General features: G+C 40.7%; 1 protein-coding gene and 1 long non-coding RNA gene across 4 annotated transcripts in view; one reads left to right on the top strand and one right to left on the bottom strand.

The window, feature by feature from the left end:
* gria2 (glutamate ionotropic receptor AMPA type subunit 2) overlaps positions 1–1,549 on the top strand; it is a 62,444-nt gene extending 60,895 nt beyond the window's left edge. For all 3 annotated transcript variants that reach the window (XM_011473133.2, XM_011473136.3, XM_004086474.3), the window contains exon 16: positions 1–1,549. This exon is cut by the window's left edge. The gene's annotated coding sequence lies outside the window, so the exon portion shown is untranslated.
* A 15,656-nt stretch (positions 1,550–17,205) lies between these two features.
* LOC111948075 lies at positions 17,206–18,452 on the bottom strand. Its single transcript, XR_002874058.1, has 2 exons — positions 18,147–18,452; positions 17,206–17,780 (listed from the first exon to the last, which is right to left on the bottom strand). It is a non-coding gene; the product is annotated as an uncharacterized LOC111948075 (long non-coding RNA).
* Between the last annotated feature and the right edge of the window lie 2,457 nt (positions 18,453–20,909).

Genomic DNA, 20,909 nt, shown 5'->3' with positions numbered 1-20,909 from the left:
AACAGAAGCAAGGGCTTGACTGACAGCTGAGACTGTGTGTGAGAGTCAGGGGTTCAGTCATCTCAGCTGTTGAGTGAGCCTGTGAAGAGCATGGATGTTGTCACAAACGCAACGTGTCTGTAGCCGCCACCGTCAAACCGGATTTTCAAGCACACTTGATCTCATCTGTACGAAGATGTGAAATTGTCTTTTTTTTTCTAAGAAAATCTCAAGAAAACATTTATTGAAAAAAAGTATTTTTATGTATTTTCACAAAAATAGCTTTTAAATAAACTTGCTTACATAATGGTTGGATATAAACATCTTAATGTGTGAGTATAAAGGAAGAATAAATACTAAACAACTTCTAGTTCCACATTTTCAAAGCCAAATACATTGCATATTGGGGTAAGATGTTATAACCATGTAATTAATTCCTATTAATTCCTGTATATTTTATTCTTTAACATTTGGTGTCAATATGAACTATACGTCAATACTTGACATTTGGAATCAAACCTTTGGTGTTTTTCTTGTTGGAGTTGGTGCAGCAGTTTTGCTTTATTCTTTGGTCTCTTTGTTTGCTTCAGTGCTTTTGCTGTTTGTGTTCTTCTGGTGATGAACAGAGCTGTTGCTCTGCTTTCAAAAATGAAACTAATCTGTTTACATGCAGTGAATGAAGAACTGAATAATATGGGAGCGTAGTGTGGCAGTATATATTTTAAAGTGGCATCAAAAAGTGACATCCTTATGGGTAACATGATGGTTTCAAATGCCAAATAAGGAAGAGTGCCAAATTTCAGTGCCAGTAAATATAAATATAGTCTTAATATAATTAATCACTGTCATCTCAGTGAATGTAAATGACTCTGATACATTCTGTAACTTTTGTAACTAGATGTACAGTTGGTGGCTATGACAGTGCTAATACAGTAGACTTCTCGCTTTGTTTTTCATTCACCATGTACTTTGCATTGCTCTGACAATGAAGTAGCACCAGTTGCATGTTGTTGCCAGAAATACTGCATATGTTAATTTGATTACTGCCAAACAATCATTTTCATTTTAATGGTCAAGTTGCGAGTTGAACACTTTCAAATTGGAAATACAATGTGAGACACATACACACACATATATATGTACACACACATTATATACATATTATCATATATTTTATACAAATATTTAAAATATAAAAAGTATATCCTCTTCTGAGAATGGCATTGCTTCCATTTAATAATAAATCAAAACATGTTATTTTGAAAAGTTTTTTTAAGCTGTTTCACTGTAAGTTATGAACTCAGTTATACAGGTTGCACTTATGATTATGGCATCTTTTGTTTCTCTTTGAGAGTTAGTCTGTGCGAAGTAGTCCTCTGCAGTCAGCAGGGACATACACAGTAATATAATATCTGTTCTTTAAAATCAACAGTAGAAATGTATACCATAGATGCAATCACTTTCATTGCATATTCAGGCTATTCCACTGACATTTTATATTTGGAATGTGTGCTAACTTGTTTATTTTTGGGACCCTTTCTAAATAAAAGTTGCTGATTTCTTGTTTTCATCTGTGTCTTTTATATATTATCACATCTTTTTTGCTTCAATTTAACACAGATATATTTCTTAGAGTAAAGCAGGACATACACTAGAAGACAATGCATATACCTCAGCCTGCGTATTTGTTGACGTCTCACTGATTCCTTTGGTGTCTTCAGGATCTATCATTCCCTCATCTGTCCTACAGATTTCATAGCCTTCAGAAACATAGTTATGTTATAAACATAGTTCTAAACAGAATCCAGAGGGTTTCTGACTTCTTCCATCTCCTCAGCTCCAGTAATGAAAAACACAGGCCATGGTAGGATCTTTAGGTAATGTACACACGGTTTTGCCAAACAACAGTCCACGTTGCTAGATGGCACCCATTTGCACAACAAGATAGTTCAATAGAAATGGTGTTTTAGCTTAACCCTTGTGCTATCTTAGGCACTTTACCATTGGGAGTTGGGTCATCTAGACCCACTAGACAGTGCTCTGAACCTTTTTTCTTCAATGATTTGTGATCTTCACTGGTGTCCATGGATTACATGAAATCTTTCCACCTTTATCCACCTTTGTCATGGTAGGGAGAACATGTCAATGGAAGGGGGGGGGGGGTCGTCTGGACCCCATAACATAGCACAAGGGTTAAGCGCAAACTCACAACTGACCAGAGACGTAGTCATGTGCAGCTTAGAGAGAAAATGGAGTAAGAAAGGGTGAAGTGTTTTTTTGTTTTTTTAAACGACTTCTAGGAAGGAGCCGGCTCTTGTCTTTCACACCAAAGAGCGGCTTGAAAGATGTTTCACTTGCAAACGACACAGGCCGGGTCTCACCTGCTGCTCCTTGCGGATAAGAAGACTCCTTGTAGCATCTCTTTTCATCTCGTTTGAGCCAGTTTGGAAAGTAAAGTGACCGCAGCAATGAAGGCATGTCTGTCCTTTGACTAATCCCCACTTGAATCGGTGAGGGGCCCAAGTCCACAATTTTTCAAAAGAGAGATATTAAATGTTTTATGGTCTTCAAGAGAAAAGCTATCTGATTATGTGCAAAAACTTCCCAAGTCCATTGTAATTTATTGACTATGCTTGCCATTTAAAATGCATTGAGTGCATGGGTTTAGCTTTATCCCATAGATGGCAGCACTAGTTATCCACTATGGCAGCGCCCATGCAGCAGGAGTTTGATTCAAGTGATGAGGAGATTAGGCCTAAAAGAAAACATAATGAACAAGAAACTTAAGAGTTTGTGATACTAGGGGCAATGCTGAGACTGACTTTGAAGATTAGATGTACCTTTTTGATAACATGTTCCATTTCAGGAGGACAACAAATCTGACTTGCAGTTATCGTGAAGCAGAAAAAGGGTTTGGATATAAACGGATCCTAAGAAGTGTTAAGAATGTGAAAATTTGAAAAATAAAGATTCATGTAGATGATAAATATGTGGTTTGTCCATTCTTTCCTGATGTTACTTCTCTGAAATGATAAAGGTGAGGTGTTTCATGTTATAGCATTTGTAAGCTTTGAACTGGTGCTAAATCTGGGTAAAGTATTAATCATTTGGTGTAGCCTCCCTTTAAGCTATGCAATTAAACTCATTTCCTGGAAAAACAAACTTCGTTCCAGTCCACAATTTTTCATAATAGAGACATTATATGTTCTGTGGTCTTTAAGGGAAAAGTTATCTGATTATGTGCAAAAAAGTCCCAAGTCTGTTGTAATGGATTGACTATGCTTGACATTTAAAATGCATTACGTCCAAATTCCTGGACTTGGGCCTCTCTTGCATGGGTTTAGCTTCATCCCATAGATGGCAGCACTAGTTATCCAATATGCAGCGCCCCTGTTTAATTCAAGAAGGGCCCAAGTCCAGAGACTTTAGTTCAGAGGAGTTTAGTCCTCTGAAATGATAAAAGTGAGGTGCTTCACGTTATAGCATTTTTAAGCTATGAACTGGTGCTAAATCTTGGTAAAGTATTAATCATTTGGTGTAGCCTCCCTTTAAGCTGTGCAATAAAAATCATTTCCTGGAGAAACAAACCTCTTGGACTTGGGCCCCTTTTGAACTAACCGATTCAATTGGAAGAGCTGGGTCACAAAGCAGTTTGGCGGACTGACTTGTTATGCAAAACCTGCTGTGGTTTGTAACACGGATTAGTGTAAGATTGACTGCTTTTTTTACCTAAAGGTGGTATCCTCGTAACAACAAGCACGTCTTTTAAATGTTTCCGCAGATGTTGAAACAACTACCGACTATGTTACGATTTGTGACATTTGTGTTTGAGCAAAAGGGCCAAACAATCGTGACTCCATGTATTCAAAGTGAAGTGTGAGTAGACCTTTACTTTTACGATGTACGAAATAGTCCTTTTAAAGAGCCTGCTTTCTTTGTCATGCCTGTTTATTTTTGTTCCAAACTCTGGTATAGTTCATGCAGAAGAGAAAATGAGGGAAGATCTGCCTTCATGTCTGCTCAACAGTGTGCATGGCTTCACAATTTGTCACATTAGTCTTGGAGAACGATATGTGCAAAACCCAATAAATCTACTGAAAAGAATGTCTAGGCGATTGGCTGTGCTTTTTTGCTCACTCAGAATTATACCCATGAATCCATACATGTTGTTGCATGAGGTGGTTTGGCACTTTGAATTGTTTATGCTCCGCATGTGCTTAACACATGGCACTCATAACAAGATGAGGAATCAAATGACCAGTTCAAACATGACAGAAGAAAAAGATCTGCTCACTGATCTGGATCAATTTCACACTCCCTGCCCCACACACTGACAGCAGTTATCTCTCATCCAGCTGCAGAAATTAATCCGAACTCTTGGGAAAAACATTCGAGAGGCTCACCATCTGGTGCCGTGTCGAATCAGGTAGCTCAGCAACTAGACACGTGTAGCCAGCTCAAATATTTTCCGTCAATTATGCCTATTGAGGACTATTAAAGCTTTCTCATCATTTAAGGGCTTTGTTACTATATAAGCAAATATTTTGAATGAAGCGCAAACATTTGTGCTAGGTCTATTAAGTCTTGGCAATATACTAAAAAACTACTATTGACATTTAGAGATGAAACTTTTACATTTTAATCCAGTCCATCCAATTCTAAGCTTTATATGAATATGCTTTCTGATTCTGGTTGAAATATAAGTATTTACATAGCTTAATTAGCAAATAAAGGATTTGAAAGTGTTTTAATAAAAAAAAAACATAATAAATAGTGAGATAATTCAAATATTTGATATTAGTAAATTAATTGTAGATTTTCCAGAATGATCTTAACCAGGCAACAAGGAATGGATTCATTTTTTAATATCTAATTATTTTAAGTTTAAATTGAATTATTGTGGGGTTTTTTTTACATTGTTCTTTGTTTGATTGCTTGAAATAAACTATTTCAAAAACAAAAAAAAAAGTTAAAGGTTTTCATGCCAAAGGAAAAGGGGGGAGTTCAGGGGCCCGCCACGCCAAACACTTGCAACAAACAACTGCTCAAAATCTGGCCAAATACACAAGACCAATTCTGGGAGTCAACACTATAGTAATGGGTCAAAAATGTATGTTAATTGAAAAATAATCAATTAACAATATAGATTAATTCTAGGACACCTTTTCTGTGTAACTTGGTGTCAATGGATGACTGGTTAATACAACCATTACCCAAAATAATGTAAACAGCATACATCCCAGTGAAAAATTAAATGTGACAACCCTGGCTCCCTTCTCTCCTTTGTCATTGCACAGTGAACATCAGGGGATCTTCTGGTTGTGTTCTCACTGAACTGAAGTCAATGATGGCAAATAGATCGACAAGAAGAGGCCTGCATGTGCCACCCCAAACAAGAAGTCAATAACAAGACAATGTTTCCTAATTGGGGCATCACTCAGGCCTTTCTCATAAGCTGCATTAGTTGACATGTTGTGATTAAATTTGATAAAACACAGGGATGATTAAAAGATGAACAAAGGTGCACGATTTGTTTAAGGCACAACAAATAGATGATAACAATAAGACAAACTATACGAACCCTTATTCCAGTCGCTTCACACTCAGCTGCAAACTGCTCCAATGCATGTTAAAGACTGGCTTAATGTAGCCATTATGAGACATCATAATCTGTAAAGAGAAGAGTGAAAATGCTGTGGTCCCCAAACTGGACCCGTCTCCCCCTGGTTGCAACTAGAAATTCTGTTCATAAAGATTATGTGACTAAGGAAACTAGTTTCTACTTTTTTTACACTGGACCGTTTGCGGTGCGTCTCCCTTGTATTGCATGGGGAGTCCATGTCATAAACGTCAGTTAGTTCACGTAGTCTCAGTTGCATCTCCATTCTGCCCCCCACCCTGCTGGAACAATCCCAGTTCCCCCTCTTCCTCTGATAACTGGGGCCTTCCAAACAGTCATAGCATGAAAAGCTCTTCTGCCCTCAGCCACCTTTTGGGTACCAGGAAGAACTCACCAGATAGGAAACCAGGAAGTCTAACTCCACAAGTAACTCAAAGGAAATCAAATTAATTGATAACCAACACTAAAGATAACCAAAGAAGAACTATTTGTGGTGTTTACTAATATAGCTCTTTTCTTTGTGGCTTTAAGGCCCAGGGTGCTTTACAGCTATTGTCCCTTTCGCTGAACAGAAAGTAAATGTTATATTAATGACATATTAAATGTCTAAATTATGCCAAGTCGTGCACTTGCTTCAAGATTGACAGGATCAAAATTTTCATATTGCTTTTTCATTTTTGATCACTCGTGGCATAAAGATTACTTCCATTTTCACAACTGTTATCACATTATTAGAATGTATGCAAGAATTTCTTCAACGTGCAAAAACATTAACATTTTTCTCGCTGGTGCGTTGGTTAGAGTTCCAATAAAAATCCCTGTCAATTTAATTCAATTCAATTCCATTTAATAAACTTAGTGTTGATCAGAAACACTGAATTTAAAGCAGCCTAGATGAATATAATATTTTTTAGCATCTGTTTAAGCATATAATATAAAATTGGAAAACAATGCTAAGTGAAATTAAGTGTCTGAGTGATTTATTTGAACCACATGAAACAACTTCATCCTTCAGTGATTATGTGGTACAGATAGAAAACATGCATGTTGTCAGTTAAATTGCTCCTTTTTAGTGGGTATGAATTTTATCATAAAACAAAATGATGAATACAAAGTGTTGAACAAAAGCTTGACTGAACAGAAGACCCAAAAATATTGCAAGGGTGTGTGAAACCAAAACAGAGCATTCATGTGCCATTGCCCTTGGAGGCAGTGCAGAGACCCCCATCCCACTGAGTTTTCACAGACCTGGGGGCCTGACCCCAGAGAGGGGTGAGAAGCACGTCATGTTCTGTTCTGATAAAATGTCCCTTGATTGAAACAGTCTGTCTACCTGAAACCTGCGACTGTGGCTCACCACTCCCCCCAGGACGGGTCATGTGGGGAGAACAAATTTCACAAACTCAGGTGTGTGAAATTTGACATGGCTTTACAGAAAAGGATGCAAATAAGAGGCCTGTCTGCAGACCAACACACATCAGCTGAAAACCTCATGAAATATTTGTTCAACCATTGTTTCCTCCTTTTTTGGATCACAAACCAACACCTGGCCACTGTCATCTGTGCCCATGGGCAAACATTCTGAGACATTGTAATGATTTTATTTTTAATGTCTGACTGACATCAAGCAAAGATACCCTGTGTACAAATCGCATTGTCTTTATAATATAATAGGGCACAATTTTACTACCATAAATGTTAAGACTTAAAAAAAAATTTGAAAAATCAAGTTCATTATTACTTAGGGTAATAAAAGTAAGTTGTACTTTTTAAAACCAAACCACCCTGATAAACGTAAACCAGAACTGCCACTACAGCCAATCAGCCTGTGTTCAGAGCAATTGCTTTAAAAAAATCAGTGTCGAAAGTAAAAAACAAGATTAAGTAAGAGAAATAAAAATATGACTACGGTAAAGTCTACTGATGCTTTAGAGTGAAAAATGTCTTTTGTACTTTATGCGAGAAAGCTGCAGGACACAAAGTCTCAAATGAAAGCAGATACTTTAAACTACAGCTGTTTCCCCTTTTTTATCCAAAGTGGGGCAGATGGTATCATTAGCCTGGTTGCACCTTTTCAAACCAGCAGACACAACGTTTCAGCTGTTATGAGCAGTCGGTTCCCTGGCGATTCCCTTTTGAACTGCCTGAAGTAGAAAGCAGGGTCCTCTTCCATCAGAGGCAGTCTCTCCACCACAGCCCACTGCCTGACTGCCAAAGCACCTCACCACTGCCTCACCGAGCAGAAGAGGAGCAACACATTTCCGAGCCAACGAAGGTGGTGGGTGGTGTAATATGCAGTAAAACACTTATCCTCTGGCTGGGTTGTCATGGCAACAGTGTTAGCTGAGTTTCTCATGTTCCAGTACAGTGTGTCATCCCTGTACTGCACACTTCCACACAGGAGGGAGGGGGATGCTTGCATACCACCATTTTAAGTCCCCCATGAGAATTTCACACACAGCTGCTTCGTTTTGTGAGCAGGGTGGCTAACGAGTCATCTGAAAAGAGGAAGCAACTGACAGAAAGAGCATGCCATCCCTGAATTTAACAAGCTGGGTTCCTATGGAAACGGACAACAGCGAGCAGTTTGTTTGTTGTTCCCTAGAAGGTATGCAAGCAGCTTTTAGGTATTTTTTTATTTATAAAATGTCACCAATGCAAATAAGCTCGGAGAGCAGCTCTGTTTAATTTCACTGACTTTCAAACTAAGACAATGAAAATGTTATATTCTGATTAGTTTAGTGTGGGTTCTGATCAGAAAAAAAGCTTTATTGCATGGAAGCATTTGTGTTTAATAATTCAAAGTAAAAGTCAAAACCAGAAATGCTTTTTCATTTTCAAAATAAAGCTGCATTTTTTGACTCAAAAATAAAATGAAAATCAATCAGCCAAATGGCTTTTTCATTTTCTTCTTCAACACCGCTTCTTCTGTCACTTCATTAAAATGATAAAGAAAATGGTGTTTGACATTTCATTTTCAAAAAGTTCTCTAGTAAATGTGTAGCAAAATTCAGTTAGAAATGTCTAATTTGACTATTAAAATGGATTACCAGAAATGCTTTTTCTTTTTCAGATAGATAGATAGATAGATAGACAACTTTATTTATCCATTTGGGAGGTTCCCGCATGGAAATTGACATCTCCATCGCATACAGCACTGGTTGACATACATATAGGAAAAAGGAAAAAGCAGCACAGTGACTAGAAAAATTAGAAAGATTAGAACAGTAGGAAACAATTTAAATATCTGAAAAAAAGCATATACAAAAAAATAAATAAAAAAAAAAGGTCATTCAGGCCCTTTCCCTTTCCTTTTCCGTCTTCCTCCCCCCTCCTGAGTGGAGGTTAAAGAGTTTGATGGCACGGGGGACAAAGGAGTTCCTCAGTCTATTAGTCCAGCACCTTGGGAGGAGCAGCCTCTTGCTGAAGGTGCTTCTCCGGCTACTGATGGTCGTGTGCAGAGGGTGGGTGGTATTGTCCAGGATACCCGTTAGTTTTTTGAGTGTCCTTCTCTCTGCCACAGTAGCCAGAGGGTCCAGCCTTGTGCCAACCACAGAACCAGCCCGCCTGATCAGCTTCTCCAGCCTGGAGAAGTCTGTCTTTGAGGTGCTCCCCCCCCAGCACACCACAGCGTAGGTTAGTACACTGGCGACCACAGACTGATAGAAGATCCCCAGGAGCTTCTTGCAGATGTTGAAGGATCTTAACCTCCTCAAGAAGTATATCCTGCTCTGGGCCTTCTTGTACAGCTGCCCCGTGTTGCTCGTCCAGTCCAGCTTGTTGTCCAGCCACAGCCCAAGATATTTATAGGTCTGCACGACCTCCACCTCCTCCACTCCTATCAGAACTGGTCTGGGGTTGGGTCTGTCCCTCCCAAAGTCGACGACCAGTTCCTTAGTCTTGGAGGTGTTGAGCTGTAAGTTGTTTTTGTGGCTCCAGAAAACAAAATCATCCACCAGGCTCCTGTACTCCTCCTCATCGTCGCCACTGATACACCCCACGATGGCTGTGTCATCTGCGAACTTCTGGATGTGACACGTGTCCGAGTTGTAGCAGAAGTCCGCGGTGCACAGTGTGAAGAGGAAAGGGGAAAGTACAGTCCCCTGTGGAGCTCCCACGTTGCTGACCACAGTGTCAGATGTGATGTCCTTCAGCCTGACGTACTGTGGTCTGTCAGTGAGGTAGCTGGAAATCCAAGCAACCAGGCATGGGTCCACTCGCATACTGGAGAGTTTTTCCTGGAGTACAAGGGGCTGGATGGTGTTGAAGGCACTGGAAAAGTCCAGGAAAGTAATCCTCACAGTGCCTTTTCCCTTGTCCTGATGCGAGTGTGCTCTGTGTAAGAGGAAGAGGATGGCATCCTCTACTCCAACCTCTGCCCGGTAGGCAAACTGTAGGGGGTCCTCAGTGTGCAGCACCTGGGGTCTGAGGAGCCTGAGGAAGAGCCGCTCCAACGTCTTCATCAGATGTGATGTGAGTGCCACCGGTCGGAAGTCATTCAGCTCGCTGGGCCGGTTCTTCTTGGGGACCGGAACGATGCATGAAGTCTTCCAGAGGGTGGGCACTCTCCCAAGTTGCATGCTCAGGTTGAAGATGGGTTGTAACGGCTCCCCAAGTTCAGCAGCGCAGGTCTTCAGAAGCCGTGGACACACCATATCGGGTCCTGCTGCCTTCCTGGGCCGGAGCTTCCTCAGCTCCCCCCTCATTTGGTCAGCCGTGAAACAGGGGAAGGGCTGTGAGGAGGGTAGATGGGTTGGGGGGCTGTTCAGCTCCCGTGGAGGAGGAGAATATGCAGGTTGGGGGGTGTAGTGCAGAAGAGGTGAGAGTGGGAGGGTGTGAAGAAGTGGTGGCTGCGGCAGCTGGTGGGGAGGAGAGGAGGGTGGGCTGCTGGTGACTGTGGGTGAAGATATGTCGGGGGGAGGGCAGGCTTCAGTTACGGTGGGGAGTGGAGTGTTCTCACTGAACCTATTGAAAAACATGTTCATGTCGTTGGCTCTCTCTACACTCCCCCCCTGTGTGCTGGTCCTGGCTTTGTGTCCAGTGATGGTTCTGACACCTTCCCAGACGGCCCTCATGTTGTTCTCCCTCAGCTTCTGCTCCACTTTCTTCCTGTAGCAGTCCTTTGCGTCCCTCAGGCAGCGTTTCACCTCCCTCTGTGCTGCTTTCATCTCCTCCTTGTCCTTAGTCCTGAAGGCCTTCTTCTTCCAGTTGAGGACAGCCTTGACTTCCTGTGTTACCCATGGTTTGTTATTTGGGTAACACCGAACAGTCTTGGTGGGGGCGACCACATCTGCACAGAAGTTAAGATAGTCTGTGATGCAGTGCGTCATCCCCTCAATGTCCTTGTCATGTTCACCCAGCAGCACATCCCAGTTCGTGGTGTTGTAGCAGTCTCTCAGTGCCTCCTCTGCTTCAGGAGTCCACCTCCTGATGGAATGAGTGGAGACAGCCTGCCTTTGGACCAGGGGTGTGTATTGGGGCTGTATGTACACCAGGTTGTGGTCTGACTTTCCCAGTGGGGGCAGGGTGGTGACTCTGTATGCCTCCTTCACGTTGGTATACAGTAAATCTATTGTCCTGTTCTTCCTGGTTGGACAGTTTACAACCTGGTGAAAGGTAGCCAGGATGGAGTCCAGGGTGACATGATTAAAGTCTCCCGAAATTATTATGAAGGCCTCAGAATGTTGTGCCTGCAGCCGTGCTGTGATGCTGTGTATTTTCTCGCAGGCAGCGGCTGCGTCCGCCCTCGGAGGGATGTAAACACAGATGGAGATCACGTGACTGAACTCCCTTGGCAGATAATATGGCCGCAGACTAACGGCTAGCAGTTCCAGTTTAGGGCAACAACACACTGCCTTGACTGTGACATGGCCAGGGTTGCACCAACGGCTGTTGATGTAGATGATGAGTCCCCCACCTTTGCTTTTCCCACACGCCTTCGTGTCTCTGTCGGCTCTTACAGCTGTAAATCCCCGCAGGTCCACGTTAGCGTCCGGTACGCTTTCGGTTAGCCATGTCTCCGTCAGAATGAGCAAGCTGCACTCACGGTAAATCCGCTGGTTCTCCAGAGCGGACAGCTCGTCCATCTTATTCGGCAGTGAGTTGACGTTCCCCATAATCACGGAGGGAAGCGATGGTTTATATCGCCTCCGATTGTCCGCTAGCCTAGCCTTTAGCTTAGCCCCGGCTTTGCAGCCCCGGTATCTCCTCCGCAATTCCACTGGGTTGTCGTGCCTCACTCCGTGCGTACTCTTCCTGAGAGCCAGCAAAACCTCTCTAGAATAAACGAGACAGCTGGCTCTAATGTGAAAAACGTCCGTATCCATAGGATACCTATCAGTAAAACGTAGGATAAGAAAAAGTAAAAGAAAGAAAACAAAGAAAGGATTGAGAACGAGGAACAGCGCTGCGGAGCGGCTGGAGTGGCTGCCATCTCTTACAGCGCCCTGTTATCCAACAGATGTTTTCACGATGTAACTGCATCAAATGACTCAAAAATTAAATAAAAAATCAATTCTCCAAAATGCTTTTTCATTTTGTACTTAAACACCGCTTATTCTGTTTCATAATTAAAGCGAAAAAGGAAAGAGGGGATTGCATTTTCACATTCACTGCACAAAAACTGTCGCAAACCGTGAAAACAATCATGTGAATTTGTGTCGCCAGTCATGTCCTGTCAAAAAAAAGGCTGATGTCATTTCCACATATTTACCTACAGCCAAAATGCACATTGAGGCATTGCCCACATGGATTTTTAACTACATCCAAAGCTAAATATTGTCTGTGCGCCTTACCCTAACCCTTCTTCCAGGTCTGTTCAACCATGAATAAAGCACTCGCTGCACAGATTTAAAAGGTTATGATTGAACAGGCCCATAATAATAATGCTAACAATAACAAAAGCACAACAAAGCACAGCATCTAAGATAAAACTAGATGCCATCTCAGACAGGTGGCTGCAGGTAAAAGTGTAAAAAAGTGTTTCGTGTTGGTGCAGTTAACCCTTGTTCTATCCTAGGCACGTTAACGTTGGGAGTTGGGTCATCTAGACCCACTAGACAGTGCTCTGAACCTTTTTTCTTCAATGATTTGTGATCTTCACTGGTGTCCATGGATTACATGAAATCTTTCCACCTTTATCCACCTTTGTCATGGTAGGGAGAACACGTCAATGGAAGGGGGGGGGGGGGGGGGGTCATAGGATAGCACAAGGGTTATGCTCTGGTTCAGTTCAGGAATGCAAACTGTCAGTCACATGTTGGAGTTGGATCAGTTAGTATGATGGACAAAATCTAACTTGCCAAGCTGAACCTGGAGACAAGCAAAAAGATTTAATTGGCTGATTAATGAGGATTTAATAAAAGCCAACATGTAGAATAATACTATTTATGAATCTAATTGGCTTATTGATTTACAGTTACTGTATCCTTGCTAAGATTTTTTTAATCATATTTTTAACAAGAAGCCTTTCAAGAAAGGAATCTTGGAAAATGAGCAAGCAGCAAACTTAATGCAAACTCAACATTACTTAAAAAGAAAAGATATAAAAAAGATCCAGCTTGCGATGCACTGCTGTAGAACCCTGTGTAAAGTACCAAGGTGTAAAATGTTTAAGAGTATTAGCACACTGTTCCGAGTTTGCAGATAAAATGTGATTTTGTCACAGTTTTGATCCAGAAGAAATCAGTCAAAAGTCCCAGGGACAGGAGTGAAAACCCCTTTTTGCCTTTCAGGCAGAAACACCCTCGTCTGTTTTAAGCTTAATAATCTGTTATCTCACTCAGTGAGTCATTCAAGGAATGCAATTTTGATTCATGAAAATACTGAAGATAAATTAAACTGCTTATTGACCAATTACCTTTTTTTTTTCTTAGAACTCTTCAGTTTCATACAAACGTTTACTGCAGATAAAGTCTGATTCACGGTTAGAAATGGTCTGTTCAAAGAACATGCAGGAGTCTTGTTTATTCAGATGCACATTTTCAAACATTACTCGTTTTAGAAGACGTCGGTGACATTTTCAACCACACTACACATTTGCACTGCCTTTTTCAATTGTAGTTTTAGGACTTGAAACAGTTTCTGGATGTTGCACAACCTGATTTTGGGTTGACTTTTCACAGAGTTATTGTTCTGATCTAGAGAAAGACCTTTCTGTCTGTGCTATGATGACCTCTGAGTTGCTTGGTAATGGCCTCATCCTTCTTTTGAGATTGATTCGCATCAGCTATTGCTTTTCTTATTGCTTGATCTTAGTGTCACATTTACCAAATATGAAGGCTGTGAATTGTAGTTATTTCAGCTCATAGCCCAATACGGTTTTGATTTTAGGAAAAATATTGTTTTACTGTTTTCACCAGATCACTGCATTTGAGTAGCTTCTTTAGCCGTAAGCAGCAGGTGGAAACTTTGTGGTTATTTATGTGCTGTATAAGCAAGAAAAGAAAAGTCCACCTCAAATGTTTTTCCACAAACATACCATATGACTTTTTCCATTTTTTAATTTTACCCAAAAACAATAAAGTAAAACCACGACTTTTAATTTCATTTAAAAACCCTTTATTAAGCAGAAAGGGAAAAAAATGCAAGCATTAGAAAAATTATTCTGATTTTAGAATAGCCTGTCAACTTGATATAATTTACTCTTTTAATGGTACAAAAGTCTAAACATTACTGCCTTCCACACATTGCCTGGTATTTTAGCTGGCTTCAACTTCATTGCAGGTGTTGCTTCAATGAGGATGCATGTATCTGATTCCAACAGTTGCTAAAGAGCAGCTTTTTCTGTGCTCATTATTGCACAAAACATAGAAGTAAGAAGTAAAGGATAAACATACCCTATTTCATACCTCCATATGTCGCAGACTCTGTTGAAAATGAAATAATCATCAGCTATTCTGTTTTTTTCTTTTTACTCCAAAAATGTTAGTGAGGTGCATAGATCAATGAAGGGTTAAGTATTTTACCCAAATACTTTAGAAGACAGAATTGGGATGCAGGAGCTGCAACCAGCGACCTTGAATTTGGGGATGGACCAATTTATCTCAAGGTGAAGCCATCTCCTAAAGGCAAACAGCTGAGCCCCAAATACGAGTTCGTTTCTGTGACATTCCATCGATCAAACATTTATCCTGGAAGATGCTGATGATACAGACCTGATTGAGTTCTTTAGCACTGACATGCAGCAATGAAAAGAAATAGTTTACAGAAAAATGTCAAAGAACAACAACATGGGAAATACAATATTTAAAGTACGTTTTAGATCCAGCAAAGAGCAACCACAGGCTAAGGCACCATAAATGATATATGAGGGAGAACTTCTAGCTTGCAAAATAATGATGGCTCTGATAGAAAAAGGTAAACAGCTCATCTGATGAAGGGAAAAATGGTGGAGCAGCTGTTTAGGGCGTGACGTGGAGAGCTGCCATCTGTGCAAAAATGTCTTTGGCTGCAAAAAATCTATCCTCCACAGCTTCCAGTTTTAATCAGAAACACTGATTGCTGCTGTTAATTAACTGCATTTGCAAGTTTATAAAACTAAAATGTAAAGCAGTTGCAACCTAAAAAAATGATTTGGGGTTTATTGCAACAGGAAACACAGAAACAGATAGGAAGAGATTTAAAGCAGACAAAAATAAATGTTTCTAATTTGGTGTCCTGGGGTGGAATTCACTCTCAGACACATACCATCTGCCTCAGAGCTGGCACTGTCACTGGAGTCAGGGGGATAGAGGTCTGCTCCAGGATGATGGATATTCCTTGTCCACCGAAGACCACCAAGATTCAATATTTCATCACTTTGCTTTTCCTTGTTTTATGAAGCCTATGGAAATACAAACTGCAGCTGATTGTGTGTATGCGTTTGTTTGTATGGATAACAGTAGCATTAGGGGACAAGAGGCATGCTTGTGTTCTAGTCTAGATAACATGGGTGGGACAGAGACCGGATCTAGGCATGGGCAAGGGGTGGCAATGTCCCCCCAAATGCCAGGACTGTCCCCCCGAATGTGACACCATGCAAATGGTCCAAATATCAAAAATATTTGATATACATTAGGGCCCACGCAAGTTGAAAAATAATTATATTATATAAAAACGATAGGAAAGGTAGTTCAGTTCCTTGCAATGAACTTCCACTTCATGGCAGTGTGGAAAACTCAAATGATGATGATTTCTCTGCAGGACTGTTCTTTAAAATGACTGATTACACACTGAGAAAGGACCCCAAGTTAAAAAAAAAATAAACAAACGCATACCACAAAATCAGAGCAGTTAATTGAAACTCAATCTCAATCTCCTTCTTTTCTGGATGTTGTAAAGTTTAGTCCTCTGCAGAAAATGCCAGGAAATGACGTTGACAAACTTTCTTGTTGCAAAAATAATGTTGGAAAAAGATTTCAAAGAGACTGATGCTGACGGCAACGTAGAGTTTGTAGACCTCTCCACCATCTACATGGGTATAAGAAAACCTTTCCTCAGCTTCATGGTATGTATGTGATCTCCGTTGTGATTGGTGGATCATCTGCATCATGTGAAAGCACTTTCTCTACTTTGTCTCGAGTTTGTCTTGGAGCAGGATAGGGCGTGGTCCTCTGATCAGAAGATTTCAGGTTCGATTCCCGCCTTACCCGCCCGTCTGTCGAAGTGTCCTTGGGCAAGACACTGAATCCCACCTTTCCTCTGGTTGAAGGCTGCCGTCAGTGTTTGGCAGCAGAGCTGCCACCAGCGTGTAAATAGCTGTGTGTGGATGGGTGAAAGGCTTTGTGACTGTAAAGCGCTATAGGCCTGTCGATGAAGTAGAAAGCGTTGTACAAGTATATGCCATTTACCATTCTTACCCCCTTTTGTTGCACCATGCTACATAAAAGAGACAAAATGTAGTTTCTTAGTTCATCAGAAGGCCATTACAAGAAGCCTGGATATGCACTCATTTGTTAGGACCTTTGCACAAAAAAACGACTAATGCTGGACTGACTGATTGTGTGTTCAGAACTACATAAACTAAAGTGGAAAAAATAAATAAATAAATAAAAAACAAAAAAACTCAAAAGAATAAATAGTTAAATGGATAGACAAAAAAGTGATAAAATACATAAAAATAAATGAAAAGCCAAAAAAGAACAGAGATGGATAAACAGACAGGCTTAAAATAAATTAATTAAAGTAATCAAAAATCCCTCCCTCCCTCCCTCAAAATAAATAGATTTTAAATGATATAACCTCAACAAAGCATAAGGCAGTGTGACATTTGTGCCTGTCCCAAGCCCGGGAAATGCAAAGGACAGTGTCAGGAATGGCATCCAACATAAAACCTTGAAGAAAAGTCAAGTGGATCACAGGAGACAATAGTTATAGCACAGTTATGTAGCACCTAATCTATTAGGCAGAGGTAGTCAGGCTACTGGACCAGATATAGGTTCGCACGGAGTGTTGTGTATTGAATAAAAGAGCCAAGAGTCAATATAAAGGTAGAATGGAAAAGAAAAGCCGGCAGTTTACTTAAAAATTGACAAACAACAATAAACATACAAATTTGGTTCTTAAGTGATGTTAAGACACCTCTTAAACACCCTTTATGTTGTTTTTTCCTTTACTTCTTCTGTTAAAGTTCAAATAAAAGGTTTTGTTCAAGTTAATTTCAGTTTCAATCTATTTTACTTAAAGATGACCGGTCATTTGGTTTAAAGGGATTTTAGTTACAGAACTAAATTCGTTTAACTTAAATTTAGTTTAAGCTTTCTTTTGAGTTCACTATATTTACCCTTTTCACACATTTTTTAAATCAGTTTTGTCACTTTAAATTTACGCCAAAAGTATCCTTTAAAGTTACAAAATATCAGATATCAAACAAAAGACAATTCAATATGCAAAGCAAACAAAGAACTGTTTTTCTAAATGTCCAATTGCTTAGCAAAATCCTTTAAAGTTTGTTAGTAGATGTATCCAGTTTTTGGTAGTGCTCCTTTAAAGTGTATTGGATCCACAGTTAGTGTTCAATCTCCTACCGCGACCTTGGCAGAGATTTTGTAGTAGTGAGGAAAAGTAAAGGACCACGTGAGCCTCTACAGGCAGTCCAGATTATCGTGCTCCCTGGGTAGGCTCGCCATCCATGGATCAGGAGAAGTCCAGAACGATCCGGTCCGGAACCGTCTCCCAATTACTCTCGGGGGGACTCAAAAACCTGGCCCGCAGGACAGGCCATAAAAATAATTTTAGTCCATATGCAAAATAAAACCACTCCAAAATGAAAGCGGAGCCGCACTAGAAGGCTACGTGACTCTTTAGAAACTTAAAATGGCGGCTGCTCTTTTTCCTTTTTCATACATCCAACTCTATTTGCAAAATTAGCTTTTTTTCACACAAAATATACCCAAAACACATCAAATAAAATACATTCATGTTTCGAAGTGTCAAAGAAAATTATAAATAACTCAAAAGTACTGTTTTGTCGTTTTTTCACAACTTAAATTGGTCTCAACTGGGCTCGCCTCATGATCACGGCAAAACCCACGCCACAAAAGTAGGCAAAATACAAAACAAAACTCACCAAAACTCGTCTCGTAATGGCATAAAATCTTATTTGGCTCACACCCCTCTTCCGGTCTGGCTAGACAACAGGTTTGCACCGTTATTTTAGTTTTTTCGCCGTAGTTTTTCAGCTAATGGCTGCTCTGCTGTGCGTGCTTGCTGTCTCTGCCCTAAACAGGCCTATCTCTCCGATACGCATCGCACAGGTTGGGGAGGGCTCTTGAAAAACTTCAAACTTTATCGACAACAAAAACAATTTCTCTTTTTAAACAAAAATAGTAATAAAACCTATTAATTATTAATGTTAATACTATTTATATTTTTATCCTCACAACTTTTAGCTGTTTTTATCATGCTGTTTATTAATATTTATTGACCTTTTTATATCATTGTAAAATGCTCTATTATTACTGAGTGTATTTGTAACGGGGGTTACAGTTAGCACAACTGATTTGTTACCGCCATTCTGCCCTCCCCCCCCTTAACAGGGGCTGGCTAGTTCCGGCCCTCGGTGGGACCATGTGCTGGAGCTCCAAATTTAGTGAAAGGTTTCACATATGAATCAAGCCTTCACATCAGACTGATCTTTTGAGGAAAGTCTTCCCAGTCATTACTCACAGCTAGCTGGTAAAACCCTGGAGCTAATGGGATCCTGAAGAAGGATTTCTCCTGTCAGGCACAAGCTCACACATTTAAAAAATGGTCACAGTTCATGTGTCAAATCACACACCAGGAACTTTCTTTCTTTCCTTTATTTCCTTTAACCATTTAGACTGCTCTAATTCGTTTTTGACATCTCCTGTTGTTAAAGTGCATCGAAAAACAGATTGCTATTGTATTCTCAGGCTGGTTTGGTTTGAAAATACTTACAAAGTTTGGAATTGTTCCAGTGGTTGATGGTCAACTGGAGGTTCGTTTTCCACCAAGCTGGATCCACTCCCTGATTGAACATCAGTTCTTTGGATTTCCATCATTTAAGCTAGTTCTCACAACATGCAAACATTACTTGTTGATAATTGACTAAATGTCAATGTCCTCCCCAGGGAGGCGTCCAGGAGGATTTGATGCCCGAGCCACCTACGCTGGTTGATCTCGACCTGGAGGAGCAGCAGCTCTACTACAAACCATCTGCGGGTTACCGGGGTTCTCACCCTATCTCTACCCTACGGAGGCAGCTCCGCTAAGTCTGAGGCCAAAGTTCTTGATCGAAGAAAGGTAGTTTCCCCCCTCTAGGTGGAGGAGTTTAAATATATTTTAAAATATCTTGGAGTCTTGTCCACAAGTGAGGGTAGATCGGAGCGTCAGATTGACAGTCAGATTGACAGGCAGATTGGAGCGACGTCTGTGGTTATGTGGTCGCTGTATCGGTATGTTGTGGTGAGGAGCGAGATGGAAAACTGAGCAAACCTTCACTTAAATGTTCTTTACAAGCCTCCAGTAAAACACCTGCACCAATTCATTTGGGGTGCAAAAGGGACCTGTGCAGTGATGTTGCACAACTGGAGTCAGGCCTCAAGCATTCTTAGGGTGTATTCAAACTAGACACATTTGGTTCATCTGAAGTGAACCAAAGTTTATTTACCCAAATAATGGTTAATCTATTTACTTTTTAAAAGTGAAGTATCCCGACAGGGATTTCAAAGCGCAGGACTTCCATAACATCTGCCTCTGGTTGCTTTGCCCCAACCTCATTATTCTTGGCCAATGACTGAAGAGATCTTGTTAAAAGCTTTGGTTAAAAACAGGAAAGTCCACTTGATGGTGGATCAAGTCCCGAATTTGCTTTGGGACTTGATCCAGACCAAATTAGGCGAACAGGACCAGCAGACTTTTCCAGTCTTAATAAACGCTTAAAGAATGTATTCTGCTGCAGGGTAAGGACTCTGAAATTGTGTGGTAAACTTAAGATTTCCTGCATCATGTGTTACACCCGAAGGTCTACATTACATGACAAAATAAAAAAAAAAAGATGAAATAATGTGAAACTCAGAAAAGCAAGAAGCTTCTGCAAGGGAAAGATGACCTAATCATCTGATCACAACTAAAAAAGGTTTTACAGAAACGTTCCAAAAGTTTTAGGACAGGTAGTGAAACCAAAGCACTTAATATAAATGTTACCAAAAATGTATGACCCCCCCCCCGAAACAGTCTTGGTATGTGACAGCTGAATTGCAAAGCATCCCAAACACTTTGCAGACCTCACAAAAGGTAATTGGAGCTTTGGGGCTGTTAGGAACTGAGTTTCCCCAAGGGTACTTTATTTGTTTGTAGACACACCAGTGAGGAAGAGGAGGATTAAATCTTTAGGCTGACCTCCAGGAGATAAACAAACCAAAACATGCTTCAACAGCCGCCCGCTGTCATGCGTCTTTTTTTATTAATAAAGATAAAAGCCAACATATACTGCAAATATGACCTTGGAGTTTGTACAGGCCCATTTCTGACATTGCTAGCCTGTCATGATGTGTGCGATTGTTGGCGGCACTCATATAACTGATGCCACCAAACAGAAAAGGGTAATAATAATAATAATAATGGATTGGATTTATCTGCGCTTTTCAAGACACTCAAAGCGCTTACATTGTGTCCATTATTCATTCACTCCTCATTCATACTTGGTGATGGTAAGCTATGGTTGTAGCCACAGCTGCCCTGGGGCAAACTGACAGAGGCGTGGCTGCCATTTCGCGCCTACGGCCCCTCTGACCATCACCGGGACCATTCATGCACATTCACACACCAATGGAGCCACACTGGAGGCAAGGAGGGTGAAGTGTCTTGC

The sequence above is a fragment of the Oryzias latipes genome, chromosome 10 (genome assembly GCF_002234675.1).
Source record: "Oryzias latipes chromosome 10, ASM223467v1".
Lineage (NCBI taxonomy): Eukaryota > Metazoa > Chordata > Actinopteri > Beloniformes > Adrianichthyidae > Oryzias > Oryzias latipes.
This window is presented reverse-complemented; position numbering and strand designations above follow the sequence as displayed.